Genomic DNA, 25,224 nt, shown 5'->3' on the forward strand with positions numbered 1-25,224 from the left:
GTTGGGTTTCACCAAGAGTGAAGCAAATGCGAACCTTTACCACATCATGGTAGAAGGTAAGCCATTGATCATTTTTCTTTATGTGGATGATCTGATTTTTACAGGTGATGATTAGTTGATCAAGGCTTGCAAGGAGGACCTTGCAAGAGAGTTCAAGGTGAAAGACATGGGTCTTATGCACTACTTTTTAGGCGTGGAAGTGTGGCAGAAAGATGGGGAAGTATTTGTGTCTCAAGGCAAGTATTCCAATGAGATACTTAGGTGCTCCCACATGGAGAAGTGTAAGCCCATGCAGACTCCTCTAACTGGTAACTGGAGGAAGGATGATGCTACTTCAGGTGAGGTAGTAGCTGCTACTGTTTATCGGCAGCTAGTGGGTTCATTGATGTATCTAGTGAACACACAACCAGACTTATGCTTTGCGGTGAACCAGATGAGTCAAGCTATGGTTCAGCCTACCAAGCTGTTTTGGAAGGCAGCAGAACATGTGTTGAGATACCTCAAAGGCACATCTCAGTATGGATTGTGGTACAGACGGAGAGAGGGAGTGAAGCTTCAGGGCTTCACAGATGTAGATTGGGCAGGGAGTCCATCAGACCGGAAGAGCATTTCTAGAGGAATCTTCAACCTTGGTTCAATGGCAGTTTCCTGGTACAAGAGGAAACAGAGGTCAGTTGCACTTAGCTCAGTAGAGGCTGAATACATGGTTGCTAGTCAAGCAACATGTGAGGCCATTTGGATGCGGAAGATTCTAGTGGGATTGTTTGGTCAGAGGATGGATCCAACTGTGATCTACTGTAATAATCAGAGTTGTATCAAACTCTCTTAGAATCCAATTTTTCATGACAGGTCCAAGCACATAGATATCTGGTACCATCATCTTCGAGACTGTGTGGTGAAGAGGATCATGTTGTTGTTGTATGTTTCAACCGAGGAATAGGATGCAGATATTTTGACTAAGGCATTGTCAAAATGCAAGTTCGAGTTCCACAGAGACAGGATTGGGGTGATTGATAATCCCTTCCTTGTTGAGAGGGAGTGTTGAAAATAGCAACAAGAAATTCTAAAAATAGAAGTGCTAAAAATAGCACTGTTATAAATAGTATTTCGGGATACATTCTAATTTTAGTTAGTCCCTAAACTAAAATTGAGAATTAAAATTCGAATTTGATCTTAGCAACTGTTTGTAAAATAATTAATTAATTCATTTTGAGTTAATTAGTTGTAGGAAATCAAACATGAAGTCTATGTGAAGACATGCAACAGTTTCTCCATGGATTGAGGAATTTATCCCTTGATTATAGGAGATCAGGATGAGTTGTACTTTGAGTTGTAATTAGTTAGCTCAGCCAATTGAGTTAAGTCCAGTTAAATTAGTTCAAATAGTTTGTTGAACTAATTGTGAGTTCAGTTAGTTAATGCATGCATGCATGTAACTGTTTCACTTCAGATAACTGAATATTCTCTCATAAATAACTCATGCATGTCAGTTCAGTCAGAGACCCAGTTGAGATCAGATGATGGGACAGTGTACTATCAGTTGCAGGAATATTCCATAGAGGATATCTCTTGCATGTAGAAGGAATTCATTCCTTGGAGATTGCGCAGTTACTTTTGATTTTGATGAGTGTGTGATGAGCCCAATACACACAGGTAGCAGCATTAGACCCCAAGAGAAACTGCGCAAGGAAATAGGAGGCTTGGAGGGCTGAGGGAAGGCATATGTTGTGTCTATTCAGTCTGTGAGCTGTATTGTTGGATTTTACTGAGAGCAGGATAGCTTATGAGCTAATGCTTTGTGTAATCTGAACATATTTCCACTTGTATGATAATACAAAGATCGGGGTTTTTAGCTGAGGCTTTCCATAGAGTATTCTTCTGTGTTCATGTGTGATTGCTTTCTCATTCTCAATTATATGTGTTCTATTTGATCTTGCTCAAAATCAATTAAGCTTCTGCAAGTTTGTTGTAGAAGTAGATCTTGTATTTTGCTTTAGTATATTGCATAATCTGTTGATCTACAGTGGGAATTTCTACATGGGACATGTATTCCAAGACGAATGGTGGGAAAAAACATCTTAGTGGGGTGTCACTTTGGTTTATTATGGCTAAAGGAAATTGGCAAAGGAAATGGGGCAAAAGGCATTAATTGGCATTTTATTTATGAAAATAAAGGGAATTAGTAGAAAAGGAAGGTGAAAGGTCATAGGTTGTATGTGAGGAGGAAATTGAAGTAAAATAATGGAAAATGAAGAAAATAGAGACCTCATTGATAAAAAGGCTTCCGAGGATCAGTTGGCAAGCTTTTGGCTCAAGATTTTGGCTTGGTCAATGTAAGATTTTGTCAGTTCAGTTTTGGAGCTCTCATTCTATTCTCTCTCTCTCTCATACTCTTAGACACTTAGAGTTTTCTTGGAGCAACCTTGGAGAGTGTGGCATACTTGGATGCTTGGAGCAAGAAGGAAAAGGAAGAGCAAGAAAGCGTAAGAGGGCATCATTATCAGCAGCCACAACGGGTTTTGATTGTAGGTACCGAGTTGCATGTATGTCTTCTTGACTAGTTTTGGCATGCATGGCATATGCATGTGGTTTCTTGGTTATTTTTATACGAGATTTACGATTACGAACAAAAGTATCTCCCTTAGGTCAGTGTCTAACCTAGAACAACAAAGAGACAAGGAACACAATGTTTTTCTTTAAAGTAAATAGATGACGGAGTGAGGCCTACTTGGAATCTTTCACACCCTTTTCTCCTTCTTTAGCTTAGAAGTTCCAATCCCAACTATGAATGCCAAAATTAGAACCTGCACAATCAGATAACACAAACCAAGAAACTACTAGATCTATATAGTATCATCTAAATATTTCATTCAATAGATCAACATGGTATTGAAATAAGTGAAATCACAACATCACATATAGGAAAGCAAAGAATTCTTTGCATTAATATAAATGGAAGGAGATTATACCCATAAGTAGCAGTTGATCTTGTAGAAGAGCTCCTCCAAGTTGTTGACTTGTCCTTTCCTTGTCACAATATGCACCTCCAGTCACCCTAAATGCATGAGATAATGACCACTCACTACAGCAGCATAAGGGCAGAATCACTCTCCAAAAGCCAACCCCCAACCACATAGAAGGCTAGGAATATATAGAGAAGTATGGTAAGTTGGGAGTTCTTATCCAATTACCAATCTAGGGTAAGAGATCCACCTTTGATGTATGGATAGGATCAAAGAATAAGTGGTGAAAAATCTAATGTAGGGAAGGATAGGATCTGAATGTTTTATCCAAGGTATGTATTTGTAACAACTATGGAAACTCCTAGATGGGGAATCTTCCGGAATCCCAATCATTCTCTCGGATTTCTAGTATCAACACAAGTACAAAGGGGAGTAACCTACTAGTGACCAACGCATGCCACAGTGGAGCAACCTGCTAGTGAACACACCCCAGTAGGCCTACAGGGAGCAGTGGTCCTCAAACTGACTCAGATGAAGTAGTTCGGGGTTGAAACTTTGGGAAATGAAAGGTACATGCTTAGGTCTTTGTGCAAGATGGTGACAAGGGGGAATGGGATGTTGATTGATCCCATTAGGAGGCTCACTGATTAGATGTGACAAAATTACCTATAACAAAATGACCCCTAAAGCGCAAAGTCAGAGATGATGACTGATGAATGAAGTGCTTTACCTTGTGACAAGTAGGGATCAAGGACAACCAGCGAGCTTCATCTGTTAGAACGCATTTACAACATGACATCTTTATTTGTTGAGGGAGGCATGCCCATACTCAACTCATAAGCTAAAAGAACATGTACATTGATCAAAAGATGCATCCACAGATGCAACTGGTGGACCCATGACTGGATGACTATCTATATGATCACGACCATCATACATTGTGATCTTTGTATAACTCCTAAAATCACAGCCCGGATGGAGGAAACTAGATTCGAGGTCTTCTATCTCATTCACACGACCAACTAATGTACGAGTCTAACCATGTGAATCAATGAGCTGGAGTCGAACATGGTAGACAACATCTGATTATGGCCAAGGATGTAAGTTGTTAATAGACACGAGAGAAACCATCGATGATGTTAATGGCTCTCAAGGTACTATAATACTATCTGTATGGTGTGAATGAATGAGTTGATGTCGAACACCACACAGAATATTTCGATCGAAGGCCGTTAATGTAAACATGTCACTGAGAGTGAGGAAACTTTTCATTAATGTATGCAATCACCAAGGTACCAAAAGTGTGTTTCTAATTCAACTTACTGGATGATGTGTTGACGTCGACAGGAAGTGACTTGTCGCAGGAGGGCCTTGATGTATCCCCCATCAACGACATGAAACGAGTATGATGATTGACACAGAATGATGCTAACATGGAACTGAATTAGGAAAGGCAGAAATGGAATGAAGGCTTAAGAGTATTGAAGTGGAGATAAACTGAATGACTTCTCTTGAACACACCAACGACACTAAATGGAGTTGGCAGCATTGACCTAAAATCGAAATGGAGGCTCTAAAAATGGTATGATAACCAAAAGACAAGCTGATTATCCAACCCAACAGCCACGGAGATGAAGTGGAAGATTTTTGTGTTCAAGAGTGACTCGCTGCCATTAGCAAAATCGAATCCCTTGTTTTCCCAATTTCCCCAACCATACTGGTTAGTACCTCTTTATTTTTTAACAAGCTTGGGGAGGATAATATATGCGCGATTTGTAATTTCATTCTTCATATGAATCCCTCCGAGAATATTTAAAAAACCCTAAGAAGGAGTGGTTTGGACCTATCATGATCGACGAGTCCATCATTGTTTGATGTTTTTACGAGTCCAGTGAGGGTAAAACTCAACATCTTTTTCATGTTTAAAGAGTTTGAAAAAGAGGCGAAAAAGAAAAATCCAGATGTCCCTTTTCGTAGGTAGTCCCTTAGGTCTAAAAAGGTAGAAAACAATACCCAAGAGAACCTCTTAGCCATGTTCGACTAAGGTATTCCTTTTTCGTAGTTAGTCTATCTCAGCCCGAAAAAGGGTTAATTATACTAAGTAGATATCTTTTCATTTACTTTAACGAGTTCGAAAAGACAAGAGCTCAATAATATTTTCATCTTTTGGGAGTCTGAAAAGAGCTGAAAGAGGACTCCTCATGAAGGAACGAGTGGTATAAAGGGTAGCAACTAATTTCAGTGATGATGGCACTACTCAAAACATGCAAAGGTCAAGAGGATGGCTAATAAGACCACTCATTGTAGTGGTTCCTTAGGCAAGGGTAAAACAACCAACTGAAAGCATATGATCGACCAAGCAGATGATGACGATGGAATGGAAAAAACCAATGTTCATATGGAAAAAATAGGCTGATAAAAATGGCAATCACGAGGGATAAAATGGGAATGGTTTTATTTTACATAAGCTTGAAATAGGGAAAAACTATGCTTGAAATAATTTTGCATGCCCCTAGCATAATGACTCACTTCGAGTTACATGCTCCCCAAGCTTCATTTCATGCACCTAAGTAGACTACTGGGTACTAACAGGTGGATGGAATGAAGGTTCATTTACGAGATCAGGTGAAAGACTCGACTGGGAATTTACGAGATCTAATCAAAGACTCTAATTGGAAGGGGATTTCTTTCATTTCTTAACGAGATTGACACAGGAAAAGAACTATGCTCATAGGAACCTATTCATTTTTTAACGAGGTTGAAATAGTAAAAGAACTATCCTCATAAGTGCTTGTTTCATTTTTTAACGAACTTGACACAAGAAAAAGAATTATGCTCTGGGGAACTTGTTTCCTTTTTTAAGGAGCTTGTCATAATAAAAGGAACTCTGCTCCAAGGACCTTGTTTCATTTTTTAACGAGCTTGACACAAGAAAATGAACTCTTCTTCGGGGACCTTATTTCATTTTTTAAGGAGCTTAACACAAGAAAAGGAACTTTGCTTCGAGGACCTTGTTTTATTTTTTAAGGAGCTTGACACAAGAAAAGGAACTCTGCTCCGAGGACCTTGTTTTATTTTTTAAGGAGCTTAACACAAGAAAAGGAACTCTACTCTGGATGCCTGATCATGGCCTCTAAGAGACCATGGCTTCCAAGAGGTTCTCATCAGATGGAAGAACAACGCTTTGGAAGGGATATATATCAAAGGATCCAATGGAAATATTAGGCTCCAATTTCCCCAGTAAATGAGTCACCATATCACCTACTGGATCTAGGTCAAAAGACATTGAGTAGATAGTGAAAGGCTTGTCTTCATTAGTAGGTATGTGAATGGGATAGGTTGCCACATAATTAACCTGTGGCAGGGAAGATACCACTTGCACATTTGGAACACTTAGGGAAGTAGGATGATTGGTGTTCAATTCAGGACCAACAGATGAAAGTTGATCGATAGCCACAATCCTTCCTTCATGCGGGAAACACATCACATGAAAGAGTGAAGAGACAAGAGCTTCCATGAGATAAACATAGTCATGCACAAGGAGTAAATTAAAATCCAAAGTGCCTTGTACTACCATCATATCAATATATACATTCTTTCCTCCCAAAGTAATAGGCAACTCAAGAAGGATCCCTAACGGTTAACTGGTTCCTCTGTTAAAAGCCAATAGATTCTGGGTAACATGCATAAGATGCAGAGAATCTAAAGCTTTCTAAGTATTTGAGGATCTAATACTAATAGATCCATCTTCATCTATGATTGTGCTAGGTACAACTACATTATAAGCATGTACCATGATCTGGAAGGGCATGTAAGAAGGAAGACGATATCTTATCAGTCAAATCCAATCAAAGGAAGTGACCATACTTCTTGGAGGGGGTGTCATGGGAATAAGAGAACTAATCCCTTGTGTTATAGGAATGGGTGGATTCCCCCCCATGCCATTGGAACGGGAGGACTTCCCCCCAGTTCAATAGAACTTGAAGAAACAAGAAGAACCTGAGCGGTATGAGACTCACTCTCTAGGGAAAAGTACGATCAACTAAAGGTGGAATCGAGTCAACCATTTTATCAACCAATGGTTGGTTGGGAACAGACTCATGGGATTCACATTCAGAGAGAGTGGGGTTGATTGGATTCAGATTCTGATCAATCACTTCATCAACTAGTCGAGGATTGGGAGAAATCTTTCGATAACCAACCAGAAGTTGAGGCTAAGAAGTTGTAAGGTTTTCCAATAATTTTGAGGCTCCATCCGTATAAGGACAAAGGTGAATAAGATGATTCCCTTCACATAACTTACAGGGAAATTTGACTTTACCCTTTTTCCCATGGACCTTACTATCACTATTTGAGGGTTTATCACCAGCATGATCTGCAACAGCTGATGTGAGCCTCTGGACCACACTTCTAATACCTTGGGAATACTAGGACAATCTCTAAGAAGGTGGTCACTCTTACATAACATGCAAGGTAATTTAACTTTACGTGGATGATTGGAAGATTTTTCCATACTAGTTGTGTTCGTATAAATGGTTGCTTAGTTGTCCCCTTGCTTATTCTTCTTCTTCTTCATCATCCTTTTCTTATTCTTCTTACCCTGGTTACTAGAATCAAGACTTTCACCAGGGGAAGAGGAAGAAAGGGATGAATAAACAACTGGTGAAGAAAGCAAAGGGTAAACTTTAGGATCAACATGAGGTTGATATTGTTCAGGTGGAGGAGAACTCGGTTGAGAAGCAGTTTGGAAATTCAGAACCATAGGGGTTGAAAACAACCAAACTAGAAAACGAATGGTAAATCCAGGAAGGGACAACATTTCCAAAAGAAGGAAAAGGACCAGGATTCCCGTTAGAGGGGTTCCCTCGATTGGTAGACTCCAAAACTATTGCCATTAGTCTCAACCTAAGTTCCACTGAGGAGTTTTTCCACGAGGAATATGTTGTTCCACGGTCAATTAATTGATTTTAGAATTTAAGGACACAAACAAAACAAAGGGGTAACTAGGCATAAAGGTTTACCAAGCAACTGTGAACTACAATATACACCTTGGCGAACCAAGGACTTTACGTGCGTGCAGAAAATATCCCTGAATGTTGTGTTCGGTGTATCACAGTATACAAGGCGGCAGACTTGGTTACCTATGGATAGATAGCAACCTATTGGGGACTCCCAAAATATACGCGACGGTAAATGGGAGTGTAGTCTGTAGTAGTGTGGTCTAATTTGGAACCATTTAATAAGAGTGTTCCCATATACTTCACGTGTGTGGAGTGCCACCAATATACTAGATGGTATGTGGAGTACGGTCCTATACACTCATATACATGGAACGAGATTTCACCCCCAAGATGCAACAATGGCAAACAACGACAGCTCCTACGTTTAACGATGTCGGAACACGTCTCTAGCCTAGACCTCTAAATGTTTGTGTTAATGTTACAAATGATCCTTAGGTTGATTCAATAAATTTTACTGTTTATCTTTGATTATGTTTCAGTTTTAGGGCTCACCACGAATGTCACCTGAATATCCTAAAATGCAAATCTAGCATGAGAAAATAGAAATCCTTTCTCTTTCAATGAAAATCTAGCTAAGGAAGGGAAGAAATAATCAAGATGCAACACACAATATGCAACAAACAAGATGCAAGATGTAATTTCCTTTTCGATGCAACTATTCCTATGCTAATGCACATGCAAAACCCTAAATGTTGATGATTTTTTTTTCTTTTCACCACACTTAATTTTCAAAATGGAGAAAACTAAGATGGAAATGTTCAATACAACTGATTCAATTACACTTTTTAGACTGAGGATTAAAACAACAATTCATCTAAGTGATAGAAAATCAAACGAAATCAGTTTGCAAGCGACCAAGTGATAAGAACAAATAAAAATCAAAACCAATTCTTACCAAAGGAAAACAACAAAAATGCAAACCAAATAGAGGCTTTAGAGAGACCACAAGACACTGAAGACTTACGGAAGTTCAACTGGAAGTAGGTTGACCAAAAGGAAAAATTCATACAAAAAAGGGGCCAACACTGGTGCATAAGAGGCACCAATGCGTTGCAATGCTGGTGCAAAGTGGGCCAGGGTTAGGTGCAACGCTTTGCCAAAGGCATAGGGGATGTGTTGGGCCTAGGAAATAGAATTCTGACACAAAAAATTCAAAAAAGGCTTAATGAAATCACTTCCTAGATCTGTTCTTGGTTGGATGATACAACAAAGGTCTGTTAAGGAGGTAATCAAACACAATGGACAAGGAAACCACCAAGGGAATACTCTGCTCCCCAGTATGGTCGCCAATTTGTTATATGGGATTTACAATTGCGGACAAAAGTATCTCCCCTAGGTCGGTGGCTAACCTAGAACAACAGAGAGACAAGGAACACAATGCTTTTCCTTAAAGTAAATAGATGATGGAGTGAGGCCTACCTGGAATCCTTCACACACTTCACTCCTTCTTTAGCTTGGAAGCTCCAATCCCAGCTCCAAATGCCAAAATTAGAACCTGCACAGTCAAATAACACAAGCCAAGAAACTACGAGATCTATGCAGTATCATCTAAATACTTCATTCAATAGATCAACATGGTATTGAAATAAGTGAAATAACAACATCACATATAGGAAAACAATGAATTATTTGCATTAATATAAATGGAAGGAGATTACAACCATAAATAGCAGTTGATATTGTAGAAGAGATCCTCCAAGTTGTTGACTTGTCCTTTCCTTGTCACAATATGCACCTCCAATCACCTTAAATGCATGAGATGATGACCACTCACTACAACAACATAAGGGCAGAATCACTCTCCAAAAGCCAACCCCCAACCACATAGAAGGTTGGGAATATATAGAGAAGTATGGTAAGTTGGGAGTTCTTATCCAATTACCAATCTAGGGTAAGAGATACACCTTTAATGGAGGGATAGGATCAAACAAGAAGTGGTGAAAACTCCAATGTAGGGAAGGATAGGATCCGAATGTTTTATCCAAGGTAAGTAGTTATAACAACTTTTGGAAACTCCTAGGAGGGGAAGCTTTTGGAATCCCGACCATTCTCCCATATTTCTAGTACCAACGCATGTGCAAAGGGGAGCAACCTATTGGTGACCAACTTAGGCCACAGTGGAGCAACCTGCTGGTGAACGCACACCCCAGTAGGCCTACAAGGAGCGTTGGTCCTCAAACTGACTCAAATGAAGCATTTTAAGGCTTTTGGAAATGAAAGGTACATGCATAGGACTTTATGCAAGATGGTGACAAGGGGGAATAAGATGTTGATTGATCCCATTAGGAGGCTTACTGATCGGATGTGACAAAATGGCCTATAATAGTTATGATCTATCATTGGCATGGAGGATTTCCTAGATTGATAGTGGATTTTCCTAGCCTTTCCATTTTCGAGATAGCCATGGTGTTGTGGGTTCATTTCTTTGTTCTTTTGGTTGGTTCTCATGTTTCCTTTAGCTTGCGTTGAGTTAATAATTCCTGGAAGCCTTGGTTGGAAAAACGCTTTGGAGCCCTGTAACAACTTGGGTTGAGTTACTAGTCCTAGAGCCTTGGTTGGACAAATGCTTTGGAGCCCTTGGTGGGTTGAGATACTAGTCCTAGAGCCTTGGTTGGAAAAATACACTGGAACATGATGAAAGTTGTGGGTTGAGTTACTAGTCTTGGAAGCCTTGGTTGGAACAAACACTCTAGAGCTTTGGAAGGCTTGGGTAGAGACCAATTTGGTGATGGTTTGTGATATCCGATCGTGAGGTGGAATCATTGTTTGATGGATTGTTCCATGAGATCCCACATTCATGCTTGGAATATGGCAGGGGGGTGATTGGTTGAAAGGAAGATTTGGTTTAGCCAATCTATGGTCAGGTGGTTTGTGGAAGTCCCAAACCTGGTTGGTTGTTGCATTCATTAATTTGAGGTTATTTCTCCTTGTTAATTCATGAGTATTATACTAGTTTATATGTGGATTATATGGTTGTTGTTTCCTTGTTATTTCTGTTGTTATTATGTTGGTTATGAACATTTATTATGACCGTGGCTATGTATGGCTCTCATCATGTTTGTACTTGTAAATGAATGAACAATGTATCTATGGCCTAATAGATGATAATACAGCTAATGCGATAAGGAAACAATGCCTCATAACAAATCTGAGATAAGTATGAGACCCCTATGCTTAGCTCCGCTATTAAGACCTGTTGCTTTCATGTTTGTGACATGTTTGATGAAATGCCTGTCATGGCTAGTAGGGGTCCAGTCTAGTCCTTGTTAATGTTTTTGCAAATGTATCCTTGTTCCACTGTGAAATTTCATTTTTGAAGGTGTCATTGAGTTATGGGCTTCGGGCCTAAAAAAGTGGCAAAAATCCCAGAGTTGCAGGCACTGCACTGGGGAAACAAGTCCCCAAAAGCTCCCTTTCCCTTGCTATGGGAGCTTTTTGAGCCTCCCAGACGCACCCTTGTCCATATCAAGGGAGTGTCTAGGGATTTGATTCCCTAAAAATTCAGTTGGTCTAAGGGGCTGGTTACCTGAGTGGTTGGGATGGCTTCGAGGAATTTCGTTGTTGATGTGGAAGGTCCGTGTGATGTGCTCCGCCGGTTCCACTTCCTTAACTGACACATAGGGAGTCAAATCATATCATAGTAACTTCTCATTGTATGTTTACACCGGTTGGTCGGTTACTTGGGTAGATGTGGGAGGAGGGTGTTACATAAAACTTTGTTGCTTTAGTGCTACACCTTTTTTTCATATTATACACACATAGACCTTTCCAATGACCCAAGAATCATGTCAATCAAAGTTTCTAAGTTATGCCACTTAGAAGTTGACCTTCCTTTTCACCACCATAATTCAAGAGGATGCCACATCAGCACCCATTATTCATGAAAAAGGGGCTAGCCATGTGATTATGATGAAGAATACTCTAGAAGAGTCCATATTGTAACTTTAGTTAAGAGTTGAGGAAGTCAAACCTAACCACTAGTAGGCTATCAGGTTGTTTTATAATTAGGCCAGTAGGAGGAAAAGGGGTTCCATTCCTTCGAGTGCATTTGTTCAATAGATGAACAAAAATAGCTGAGATGAATAGGAGATAGAGCACACAGAGAGGATTTGTACACTTTAGTAGCCCATAGGCCACATGCCATACTTGTTTGTATTCACAACCATTTTCTATTCAAAGAAGCAGAGAGACCTCACCTTCCAGCCGGGTTTTCTTCCGAAAGGGTTTCTCAAGTCATATCTTGTGTCAAATTGTGGATTGTGAGTTTTTATTTTTTGGTTCTCTATTTCCTGCATAATTTTAATTTGCATGCATGCACAATTAACAACAATCTACAGACCCATAAATCTAAAGAGAAATAAAACCTCAATAGTGTAAATTTTGAAATTTTAAATAGTGTTTTATCAATATGTTGTGACGAACTATCCAGTGGAATATCCACAACAATTTATGGATCACGTTGATATGGATTCGCACAATGTTGCATATCTGGTCACATACAACAAGCTCCTTGTCATGATGCTTCATTTGCAAATTAATTTTCCCACCTAGATAGGTTTCATAGTAGCCTTTTTCGCAAGTCCCTTTACAATTTCAAGGGCGCAGGTTGTTTTGCCTCAATGCTCTTGTTTTTTGCCTTGGCCCTATAAGCAACTTTTGTAGTGACCTGAGCTCAAGGGAGTTGGTTAACATTGTCTTTGTGGTTAATGGGGCGAGATAGCACACAATTGGGAATGGCCTCATAGGGCTAGGTATGTAGGAAGAATACAAGATATTATCCCTCCTCTATTTTTTTTTTTACCTTCATAATAGTACCCATCTCCAACCACAATGCTCTCAACTGGTAGCTTAATGGTCCTCCACCATGGATATATTGATAGAGCAGACACAAAATCTACAAAAGATGGAAGAAAGTAGCTCACTTAGGGGACAAAGTGAGGATTTGAAGCTCTTCAGTCAATAGAGCACTCAATATTATTGCTCTTGCAATTCACTATGTATGCTCCCCCCCTCTCACTATTTTTGATTTCAATGCAACAACTCTTATAGAGATTGTTCCACCTCAGAGTTTCGATGGTAATCATGTTTCTCTTTAGCAACTATGTGTGTAAAAACATGTTTAATTATAGGTACCTATTAATGTATTCACTACTAGGATATTGGTATAGATAACAGTTTTGTTACTACATTGCACAAGGGCTTGGCTCCTAGTTTTGTTAAATATTATTAGTTAGCATGTAATCCTTGATGTAACCCTTGACTTTTGGCATGAAATGACTTATGTAACCCTGGACTTTTGCTGCACCCCAGAGGCAATTTTTTCTTAACACAAATATTCTCTATTATGGTTAAAAAATTATAAGTTGTAATAAAAATCTTCTACATTTTGACCTTTTTCTGCACATTTTCTAGTCAATTTCACCCTAAATTTGGTTTGTTAGCAACACAAGTTTGAGCTATGAAATCTACATCATCCAAGAGCTCCAAGGGTTTTTCAAAACACTAAATCCATTTATGCATTCAAAATGACATTTTAAACAACAAAAACCATAAATTTACCAAAAAAAATTATTAACAATTTCAACAAAAGACCAAAATGTAAAAGTGCACCAAATTATAATCATGAAATTACATAATATTAAAAAATGATGTAATATGAAAAACCATATGAAAAAATCATAAATACTTCTCACTATTACTATTAATAAGTTATTTGTTTGCTATTAATTAAATATTTATTTTTCTTTTCAATCCCATTCTTAAAAATCTGTAAATTAAAATATATTATAAATATTTAAATTTATGATAAAATTGAAAGGATATTTATAATAAATTTGAAAGGAAGTAAATTAATGAGTGATGATATTGTTTGTTTTAAATAACAATAAGTCAATATATATTTGTGGATAGTAGATATTGATGATTATTTTCACTATTTTTTTTAAGCCGAAAAGTTTCTATTAATTAAAGAGCATATACAAAGATGTCAAAATACATGTGGTTTCATCGCGACTAGGTTTGTTGACCGATGTGATAACCATACAACATACAACAAACAAAATGGTCAGCTGAGAGGTCCATAGCCTTAGAGGCCTAACATATCAGAAAACTAGGAGAACAAGAAAAACATTAATGATCATAATCAATTTGTCAGAAGTAATTGAAGCAGGATTATCTGGCCCTGTACTTGGAAGAGGAGGAGGGCGATATAGACAATTGACATGGTGCTCAAAGTGAGCAAGCCAAGTTTCTATTTTTTCAACTTTCTCCGTCAGCAGATTTTTCCAATGCTAGACAATCACCACACTTTCACGAACATGACATTGGAAGTATCGGAGTTGTTCAAGTTTGGCCATGACGGCGTCATGCTTCTCCCTTCGAGCTTTATTGAGATCTTCTAACCAAGAAATGATGGATTTAACTAGCTCTTAGACCGTCGAGGAAGTCTCAGGATGCTTGGAAAGAGCACGATCCACTGACCCTGCACGACCTTGACTGTTGCACCAACCCCAAGGGGCCATAACACGACCACGACCCAATCCTTTGCCACCTCTGCCAATACCATGACCACATTGAATTGACATGCTGTTGTGACTTCCCGTCATGGAGACGGTCGAGGACCTGTGTCCCCCACGGGTTCCGTGACCCCCACACCCAACACCATGCATTGTACCCACACCTCACCTAGAGCTTCCACCACACACATATTTTGCGCCACCCTGAGAACCTACAAGAGCAGGTGAACCTTCCATCTTTGTCAAGGCCAGGACATGCGAAGAGCGAGGGTTAGACTTCATGATGAAATCCAAAAGGAAGTTGAGGCCCCGAAGGCAATATCCAAAACGAACCAAAGGCCACTGGAATGAACCCAACAACACACAAGCAAGAATTGAGAGCCCTAACGAGCAACCACCTTCCACCAAAGGCCAAGCAGACCCCGCCGCAGACTAAGAGGGAAGAGAATCCAATGTAGTAAATCCCTCCATGGGAAATTCACCATAAGACTAGGACTGAACCAGCCCAGAACAAGCAAATGAATCCACAACGAAAAAGGCCAGAAGGTGAATAAAAACAAACACACAAGAGAAATTTGAAAAGCGGGCTCCCATAATCCATATCAATGCCAAAGCCACAAAGAAACACCGAAAGGGATTAAATCTATTTTCACTTTAAAAGAAGTTTACACTCCAAAAAATTTAATCCCCTTAAGACTTGGAAGATGAAGAGATAAGATAAATCTAAATTGATTAATTATAAATTATAATTATAATTTTTTTATGTTAATTTCTTTTTAATGTAATTTATCAAAATCTATATATATGTCAAATATTTAAATAACATAATAAAATAAGACATGACATCTCTTCTATACAATAGATTGAAAATCTTTTTTGTTAAAATAAAACATAATCCTATCCATACCAATATAAAAGACATATTATGACAATAATATTAACACGACGAAAAGGAATTTATAATTAAAAACAACAAAACAAAAAAACATATCGAATATCGACCCAAAATAACCGTATCATTACGAGAAAAAAATGACAAATCTTCTAGATCGCAGAGTACCTTGATCAATATTCGACAAAGTTATAAAAATATTAATGATGGAATTTTAATTGTGGAAAATGAAAGAACATAAAATTTAAAAGGGAAAGCACGTAAAAATAATGCTATAGGCTAATATGGATAGTTAAAAAACAATTTGCATAGCTGATGGAAAAAAAATATATTAATTTAGTTAAAAAACAATTTGCATAGCTGATGGAAAAAAAAATAAAAAAAATATTATAAATTAATATGAGTAGGGTAAAAACAAAGTGCATAAACATTGATTTCCAAAAAAAATAGGGAATAAACTGTCATAAATTTGTTATTTGTTGTATGAAATATTCTAGAAGAATATCATTTATAAGGTTTGACTATTTATTCAAAGTTATTAACCTTTTATTTATATCGAATAAGGTTAAATGTCTTTTAATTTAGTTTTGAGTAACTTAGGTTCTATGCATGTTGATAGGGATATCTTTGATAGGAGTAGTACAATAATTATGTGGGACATCATAATTTGTGGTGGAGAATATGGGATGTGTTGGGTACACTAATCATTTGGGGCATCATAACTTATGAAAAAGAATATAAAGAACATGGGATGTATTGGGTACATTAATCATTTGGGGCATCATAACATATGGCAAGACATTAGGAGATATTAGGCACCATGGTCGTGATGCTTTTTTTCAGCTTGTAAACATGAGGCTTTTACTTATAGATCTTAAAACCTCTTCGTTGATTATAGTAGCATTGTCATTTCTAGTAGATTATAATAACATTGTATTTTATGTATATTTATATCTTCTCAATAATGTTTATTAATGAAGTATTTTTAAATACAAAGTAGATCTAAATTAAATTGAATATTGGATTTATGTTGAAGTAGTTTAGTTTTGAGTAGCTTAGGTTCTATGTATGTTGATAGGACCATATTTGATAGGAATGGTACAATAATCATGTGGGGCATCATAACTTGTGGCAGAGAACATGGGATGTGTTGGGTACATTAATCATTTGGGAGCATCATAGCTTGTGGCAGAGAACATGGGATGTATTGGGTACATTAATCATTTGGGGCATCATAACATATGGCAAGACATTAGGAGATATTAGGCACCATGGTCGTGATGCCTTTCTTCAGCGTGTAAACATGAGGCTCTCACCCATAGATCTTAAAACCTCTTCGTTGATTATAGTAGCATTGTCATTTCTAGTAGATTATAATAATATTGTCTTTTATGTATATTTATATCTTCTCAATAATGTTTATTAATGAAATATTTTGAATATAAAGTAGATCTAAATTAAATTGAATATTGGATTTATGTTGAAGTTAATTTAGATATTGAATGGAAAAATAATAAATAATCTTTAATCTTTAATTATTTATATAAAATTATTATTTTTTACTCATAACTAATTTGATATAAATTTAAACATTTCACTTAGTATTTATTATTTTAAATATAAATATAAAAAATAAACATAATCAAGTGACATATTTTAATACTCTCTAAAACCTATTTATGATAGCGCAAATAAAAAATAAAAGAAAATAAAACTCTCTCTTCTCTATCACTAAACCATATCATAGTATAATGAAAACTAAGAATATAACATAAATAAAAAATAAAAGCATACAACCCTTACTTATTTACTACTAAACCATAATATAGTATAATTTTTCTTCGGAAAAGAACTATAATTTTGTTACTGAAAACAAAATTACATTTTGTAAATGCTGTATGAAACATATTTAGAAAATAGTTGTAAGGCCTACAAGATATTGAGCACAAAGCTCCAAGAATCAATTCCCCAAAAACCGGAGGTCCTCAAATAAACTGATCATTAGGGTTGAAACCCTCCAACAAAGCGCAGAGGTCCACAATTTAAACCCCAAGGGTACATACAAGAAAGGGTCAAAACCAAGAGAGGAAATGACCCAAGTGAGTCAGCCAAGCGACGATTGAAACCACAAACGACAATGCTAAGGAAACCCTCAGGCTGTGACACTCAAAGACAGAAACACAGACACCCCGACCAAAACCCCAGAATTCCACTTGCAAAGGGAAAGCAAACCTCTAGGCGACAAAAGACGAACCATGAAGCCCAAAATGAAGTTGGTGATGACTCCTAATAATGGTGGGCGAAGCAACAAAGTAGGCCTAAATGAGACAACGTGAAGAGACCACAACAACCCAAGTGAGAACCAAAAGCAAACTGAGAAAACACACGCAGAGGAGAACCTACAGGAAAAACGAGACGCCTACCAAGGAATAGGAACAAACCACTAGCCCCATGGAAAAAAGGCATAAACCAGGAGGCAAAGGCGACTAAAGTTCCAATAGCCCTGCCCCCTACCCATACCATAACATAATAAAAACACCATAACATAATAAAAACAATAATCTAAGGGGGAAATGATATATTATGGAAACAAAATGAATATTATAGTTTTCATTATAGTATGATATTATTTAGTCTTAAATAAGTAAAAGTCCAAAATAAATATTATAGTTTTCATTATAATATAATATTATTTAGTCTTAAATAAGTAAAAAAGTTTAATACGTTGGAATTAAAATTATTATTTTTATTTTTTATATTATTAAAAAAATTGAAGATTATTATTTTAATTATATTATAATATGTTTTAATAAATAAATGAAAGTTACCCGGATGCGGGTGTATTAATGCATCATTAATGGAGTGGCTCTCCAGTGCCAGCGTCTGGTCCTGCAGGTGGCAGGATCGCACACTCCTCCATGCCTTCTCTTGGATAACGCAGGCTCACACAGGGTACCTGCTGATCACTTGGCACTTCGAATTTATTGCTCACTTTGGTCGAGAAACTATTCCTGAGGTTTTATTTATGGGTTCTTCGGCTCTCTCATCCATCATTTCCTCTTGGCCCTCCTGCCTTAGCCTGTGTCAGACCCAGAATTCTTGCAGCGCTTTGGTTGCAACCTTAAATGTTTGGCTTGGAGGGGCTTTTGCTGTGGAAGCCAAGCATCTCCGCTCAAAGGCTCAGCTCTGTTTTCTGATTTTTAAGCGGCTTCTCTTCAAGCCATCTTGCACCCCTTACTTCGGCACCTGCTTTGCTTCAGCCTGCTTCAATTTCCCTTCAAGTTGTCTTTGCATTCTGATAATGGTGCGCAACCGCTCACGCGGTCGCCATGGTGGTAGTCGCGGGGGTCGTGGGTGGTCTCAACCCGCTCCTTCGCCTGATGTCCCTATGGATCCTGCGTCCCCTCCCTCAGCTAGTGCAATTCCGCCTCACAACAGTTATGTTGGTAAGCCTTTCCCGCATAACACCTTCCAGACCACCCATTTCAAATTTCAAAGCAGCCTCAACAAGCCTATTCTCTCAGCCAGCATCACTATCATCTTCGCGGAGGAAGAGGCTCAGCCTAGCGTCTCTGTTAACACCTCAGCGAAGCAATCTCTGGGTGGCCATGGAAGCGAGCAGCATGGGGAAGACGATGGCAATGTGATCAATCGCGGTGAGGTGCATGCAGAGGGAAGTGCTCCTGATGACACCAAGCCACTAGATGGCAACCTCCAGGGAGTCTCGGGCTCTGTTGACCCTGCGGATAGTTCTTGTGGCATCCGTCGTTCGGCGACTCTTCTAGGTGGCAGTGGTATGAATGCTGAGGATAAGGAAGGCGATTTTTTGGGTGGGTAATGCATGCCCGGTGGTGGAGGAAGCTCAGGACCATGACACGGTCGTTTAATGCCTCCTGGGCCCTGCTTGTTTCCCCAGCTTTTCTTTTTGCTCTCCAGGTCTCTTCGCTATGTTTCTTTGGTTCTGATAAAGTCTTTTTGCTACGGGTCTTTGGTTCTGCAGTTATTTTTGACTCTGGGTCTCTGGTTAGTATAGACAGCTTGGCTACTACCTTCCATCTGACCTTTCTATGGTTGACCAACATGTTCAGTTCTCAATGTATGGTTTTTGGGCATTATGTAACTGGTTTTCCCAACCCTGGGATAGTCTGGATGTGCTGAAGGATAGTTTCTGCTTTCCTCTGAGGTTTCGACCTCCTTGTAAATGTATTTTTATTTTCTTTTAATAGAATTAGTCTTTACCGAGAAAAAAAAATAAAAATAAATGAAAGTTGAAAATTATTTTATTTTCTAAATATTTTAATATATAGAATTTCTTAAAAAATTTAATGTGTAATTATATTATTGCATGAAAATAAAATATAATGATTTGAAATAATATATGAATAATGTTAAAGGATAAATTTCAATTCTTATCATGTTATATGTTTTTGGATATTGGAAAATTAATTTATTTCTTTATATTTGAGGGAGATGTTTTATCTAAAATCTAAAAAGATATTTTAGCAAAAACTCCATTTATGAAAAGTGCTAATATTTCATGTGCTCACAAATAACACTATATATATATATATATATATATATATATATATATATATATATAGGTGTAGTTTAACTTATAGTTGAATTTTTTTTTCAAGGTATTTTTTCTAGTTAATTTTAATCAAAATCTGGTATATATTTTTAAATACTTGAATTTGAGTTGTTTAATTTATAAAATTCTAGCGCTTTAATGGTTGTTTTTGGATGTTGAATCTATCTATGAATTTAAACATGTATTTTAAACAACAAAAAATCACAATCTTGCTTGAAATTGTATTATTTGATTTCGATGAAAAAGACTATTTTGTGTATAAGTTAGAATCTCTCTCTCTCTCTCTCTCTCTCTCTCTCTCTCTCTATATATATATATATATATATATATATATATATATATAACCATAGTTGGGAGCTTTTGCATTCATAAAAATTACAACATATCTAGCATTCATGATACAATAAAATTTTGGTTCAAAATTTTCCAACAAAAACCAAACTGGAAATAATAATTTCCCACACATGGCTATACCTTTCTAAATCTTTAAATAATACATTTCAATATTTCCTGGTGGTATGGATTTGATAAAAAATACCGAAAATCATAATAACTTTGCAATAAATTTAACTTAATGAAAAGCATGGTAGTAGGGTGCTTGTTCTATTACTACCTTCTTAGGATTCAAGTTTAGCTTGATAATTCCCTTAGTTTATGGTAGTTGACACATTGTTTCCCCTTCCTTCCACCCTTCACAATTGGAGTTCATTGATTGCACGTGATTGAATGCTTTGTGGTGCTCTCCCTTGGTCTAATTTATGAACATGCTCCTATGCATATTGCATTCTGCCTCTAGAATATAAATATGATGCTTCAACTACACCAAAGTACCCATAATTGTCGCATTTTGAGTGGACCATGGGTTGATGATCAATTTCATGTATTTTTTGTAGTAGTAAAAATTGATGTTATGTTCCCAGGATAGACTCCTTGTGAATCCTTAATGCCCTTCTTATCTCATGTAATGTATGCTAATCCATAAAAAAAATTGTAGCAATCCAAGTTTCTTTTGAAGAACAGAAGTTGAAGGCTAACTTCAAACCCGAATCTACACTTAAATAGTTGCAACCCCTCATGGTTCGGGGATGATTCTTGCACATTCTTATAATGTCTAAACCCTTGCATTCAAAAAAGGAATTCACAGAGAGGGTTGGGAATACATAGTAGATTGGAATAAACCTTCAAGGCCTTATGAAGACTAGAACCCAAAAAGAACGAACACCCCAAAATAGTGGAAGGACAAAGTATGCTTTTTCCACTCCCAATTAACCTAGAGAAAAATCAATCAAATCACAAAATTGATAGTGTATGCATCTAATAACATAGCAAAGACAAGGCCTTTTCTAATAGAGAGGACAAAAATCCCCTAGTAGTAGTATCATTAACACAAACATATTTACATAACACTAAATCAACCATTACTTTCCTTTTAAAACAAAAACAAAAAAGGCCAAGAGAGAGGCTTACTCGACTTCCATGAGGCAAATAAAATCAAATATGCCAACCAGATCACAAGAATAGAGTAGACACCATTGTCACATAAACCTGAGGCTTGCCATCTCCACAAATGAATTATGAATTAAGACACCATTATCTCACTAGGCCAGGGGAAATTATCTTCCTTTGTTTCGAATAAGTGTGAGCTCGCATACAATACCATACAAAAGGGTAAATGGAGTCAAGTCTCTTTACTTGCCTTGCTATACATTAAGGATACCTTATGATGAGCCATTAGACTCTGTAAATACTTGAAACATACTATGTTTTCCATTACTAATCATAAGTTGAAATGGTTATAAATCTTATTATTGATGACAATATCCCAACTTTCAATATTATAGTTTGATTAGCAAAACCATCTACTAAATTATTATTCTTCCTCAACACATGATAAAACTTGATAAAACAGATTTTATTTGCTTCTTACCTTACCTAACTTATCACTAAAACTAAAATGTAATCCATTCGAATATAATTCATTACCATTTCACTATAAATATCTTTAAATCCCATACACCATTTGACTTTAAATATCTTTAAATCCCATACGACATTACCTAACTTATCACTAAAACGTAATCCATTCGAATATAATTCATTACCATTTGACTATAAATATCTTTAAATCCCATACACCATTTGACTTTAAATATCTTTAAATCCCATACGACATTAATTGTTTAATAAAAAATTTTAACCATTTTTGAACCTTGAAATAAAACATGAAAATCTACAAAATTATTTGATAAAATATCAAATCCTTCTCAAATGAAATATTCTTAAAACTCACCCAAGGCTCGTGACAAACCCTCCTCCCACACATGCCATTTCATAAAAACAAATATCAACCCTATAACAATATAATATAAAATCTTCTCTCCTTTTAAGGTTGGTTGGTTTTTTTTTTTGTGTAATGTGAATTGTATTATGAAAAAAAAAAAAAAAAAGTTATATAAAAAAGTTTTTTCGTCATGGAGACCAAACCATATCCAAAGTTAGGTCTTTCAAAGGGTCATCAGTGATTGATAATATCTAACGGTGATTGATAATATCTAACATAATTTAAACGTAAAAAACCAAGAAATTGTTCTACCTCATCATCTTTATGAAGACGAAAAGGAAGCACTTTATACTCACATAAACATACATTATAAATTTAGCACTAGATTAGAGATCGAGCCATCTGCAAGAATATAATCCATTGAGGTTGTTGGGGTTATGGGTGGAATCCCAAGGTTTTTTTCATCCTCGTTAGCCTCTGGTCCATTGTTTCTAGCTTATAATTATAATGCTTGAGGTGGCTATGCAAGTGATCCAATGTCTATATTAAACCCCTTTTTGCTTTCTGATTGTCCAACATTGCTTATCCTAGAAGAAATTTCATTTGTAAGTAGAGGTTGATTGCTTACATGTATTCATTCCCTCTACTCCTTGTCTGCCCTATATTTGGAATCCAACTTTCCCACTGGGCTCTTATTTTTGCATCAAAAAGGGAGGTTATTTGTGAGGAGGCCTCCCTTTTAAATCTTGACATCTCCTCTTGCACATGCACATGCATTTGTTCATGATACCTGGCTGCGAAACCAACAACTTTGTTATGAAGTCGTGAGTTTCCCTGGCGAGCTCTTTCTTCATAGTAGGTTGCACCTCTCCTAGCTTTGCCTCTCTCTCGCGGCATGGTGAGGAATCCTTCAGCGCTCATGACAGGGTGATAACCATTGTTCTGCATTTTATAATGGCTATATTATTGCGAATATGGAGACCACCAGTTTGCCCATGTAGCAGACAACCACTAGGAAACTGCGCTTTTCCCAAACCAACCATGAAGGATTTTGGTTCTTCACTCACCCAAAATAGGTTCTCACCATTTTTCTCTGCCTACTGCCTATATGCTCCACTTCCCTGAGCCTACTTATCCCCACCACAGAGAAAGGGTTTCCAACTAGTTTTACCCTCTCGGTTTAGAGCTAAACAATAATTTATCTACCATAGTACAAGCCTCCGCCCTCCTTATCCAGACTTTTATCCTTCTCTAGTTACCAATAAGAACCCTATCACAACTCTAGTATCCACCCAAAAAAATAGAAACAACATTCTCTAAATGGGAATTTCTGATTACTAACGACCCAATAGCAAATGATACAAGAATATGTCAAGCTATTCTATAGAGATCAGTTACATCAACATCCACGACAACACGCTAGAAAATCAAGTGAGGAATACCTAGAGAGAGAGTGAGACTATAACATACTTTGATCACAGATGATCGTGTCCTCATCCCTTGAACAATCTATCTCTCCTACGGAGCTTTGCGACTAGAAAACTCCCAGATATTCGCCTGATGTCCTGCGAAAGTCATTCCTTTTTGGGATGAGAGGCTAACTAACTTAACAATCTTCCAACCAGCTCTGAGGCTCACATTCAAATTCTCAACCTTCAAAAAGGATGATGGCCCTTGTAGGTTGTAATTCTCCTCACATACTGGTTGTTAGAAGCACCTAAGCTTCGCCTAGCCAAGCTCAATCCCCTTTCTTACCTTACTCTAGACTACTACATATGGTATCCGCAAATTTACCAACGTTCTGCAAATAAATGCCCATCCTTTCCCACAATCCCAACTGTTGGAAGTCCACACTCGGCACTGCCTCCAATGAAGAATGTTGGTCAACATTAAATTGTTGCTTCATTGGATTTCATTACCGAAGACAAAATTGCTATCCTCCAGATCTAACCTGCACCATCTTACATGCTTCAACCATGAATAAGCCACCCAACTCACGTGCTTTTGAACCCAATCTAATAACGTTTGGAGTTGTCTTTAGTGTGACTTTTTGGTGTCGAAATCTGGCGGAAAAAATTGACGTGAAATTTTGATTTGTGTTATTTAAACTGATTTTTTGATTGTATATATGGATTCAACATCCTCAAAAACCCCTGGGGCACTTAGATTGTGCAAGGGTTACTCACAAATTTGTGATTTCAATAAATTCCTATCGGATTTTAAAGAAATTAGACCAGAAAAACCCACCGGAAAATCTTCCAAAAAATCACACTAAAGACAACTCAATAACGTTTTTCTCCTTATCATGAGTCTCCATCTTAAGAACAGCTCTAAGGTATAAAAATAACATTTACAAGCTGCCTATTGGCCAAGTGAGCATTGCAACCCCCTCCCCTCCTCTCTCAAGGAGCCCTGTAACAACTTGGGTTGAGTTACTAGCCTTGGAGCCTTGGTTGGACAACTGCTCTAGAGCCCTTGGTGGGTTGAGATACTAGTCTTGGAGTTGGAAAAATACGCTGGAACCCGATGAAATTTGTGGGTTGAGTTACTAGTCCTTGAAGCCTTGGTTGGAACAAACGCTCTAGAGCTTTGGAAGGCTTGGGTAGAGACCAATCTGGTGATGGTTTGTGATATCCGATCGTGAGGTGGAATCTTGTTTGATGGGTTGAGGTGGTTTGGCCTTTGGAAGCCCTGGTTCAGTTTTGATGGATTGTTCCACGAGATCCCACATTCATGCTTGGAATATGGCACGGGGGTGATTGGTTGAAAGGAAGATTTGGTTTAGCTAATCTATGGTCGAGTGGTTCATGGAAGTCCCAAACCTAGTTGGTTGTTGCATTCATTAATATGAGGTTATTTCTCCTTGTTATGGCTGTTGTTTCCTTGGTATTTCTGTTGTTATTATGTTGGTTATGAACATTTATTATGATCGTGGCTATGTATGGCTCTCATCATGTTTGT

The sequence above is a fragment of the Pinus tabuliformis genome, chromosome X (genome assembly GCF_031772625.1).
Source record: "Pinus tabuliformis cultivar Carrire ecotype Pingquan chromosome X, CPIR1, whole genome shotgun sequence".
Taxonomy (NCBI): Eukaryota; Viridiplantae; Streptophyta; class Pinopsida; order Pinales; family Pinaceae; genus Pinus; species Pinus tabuliformis.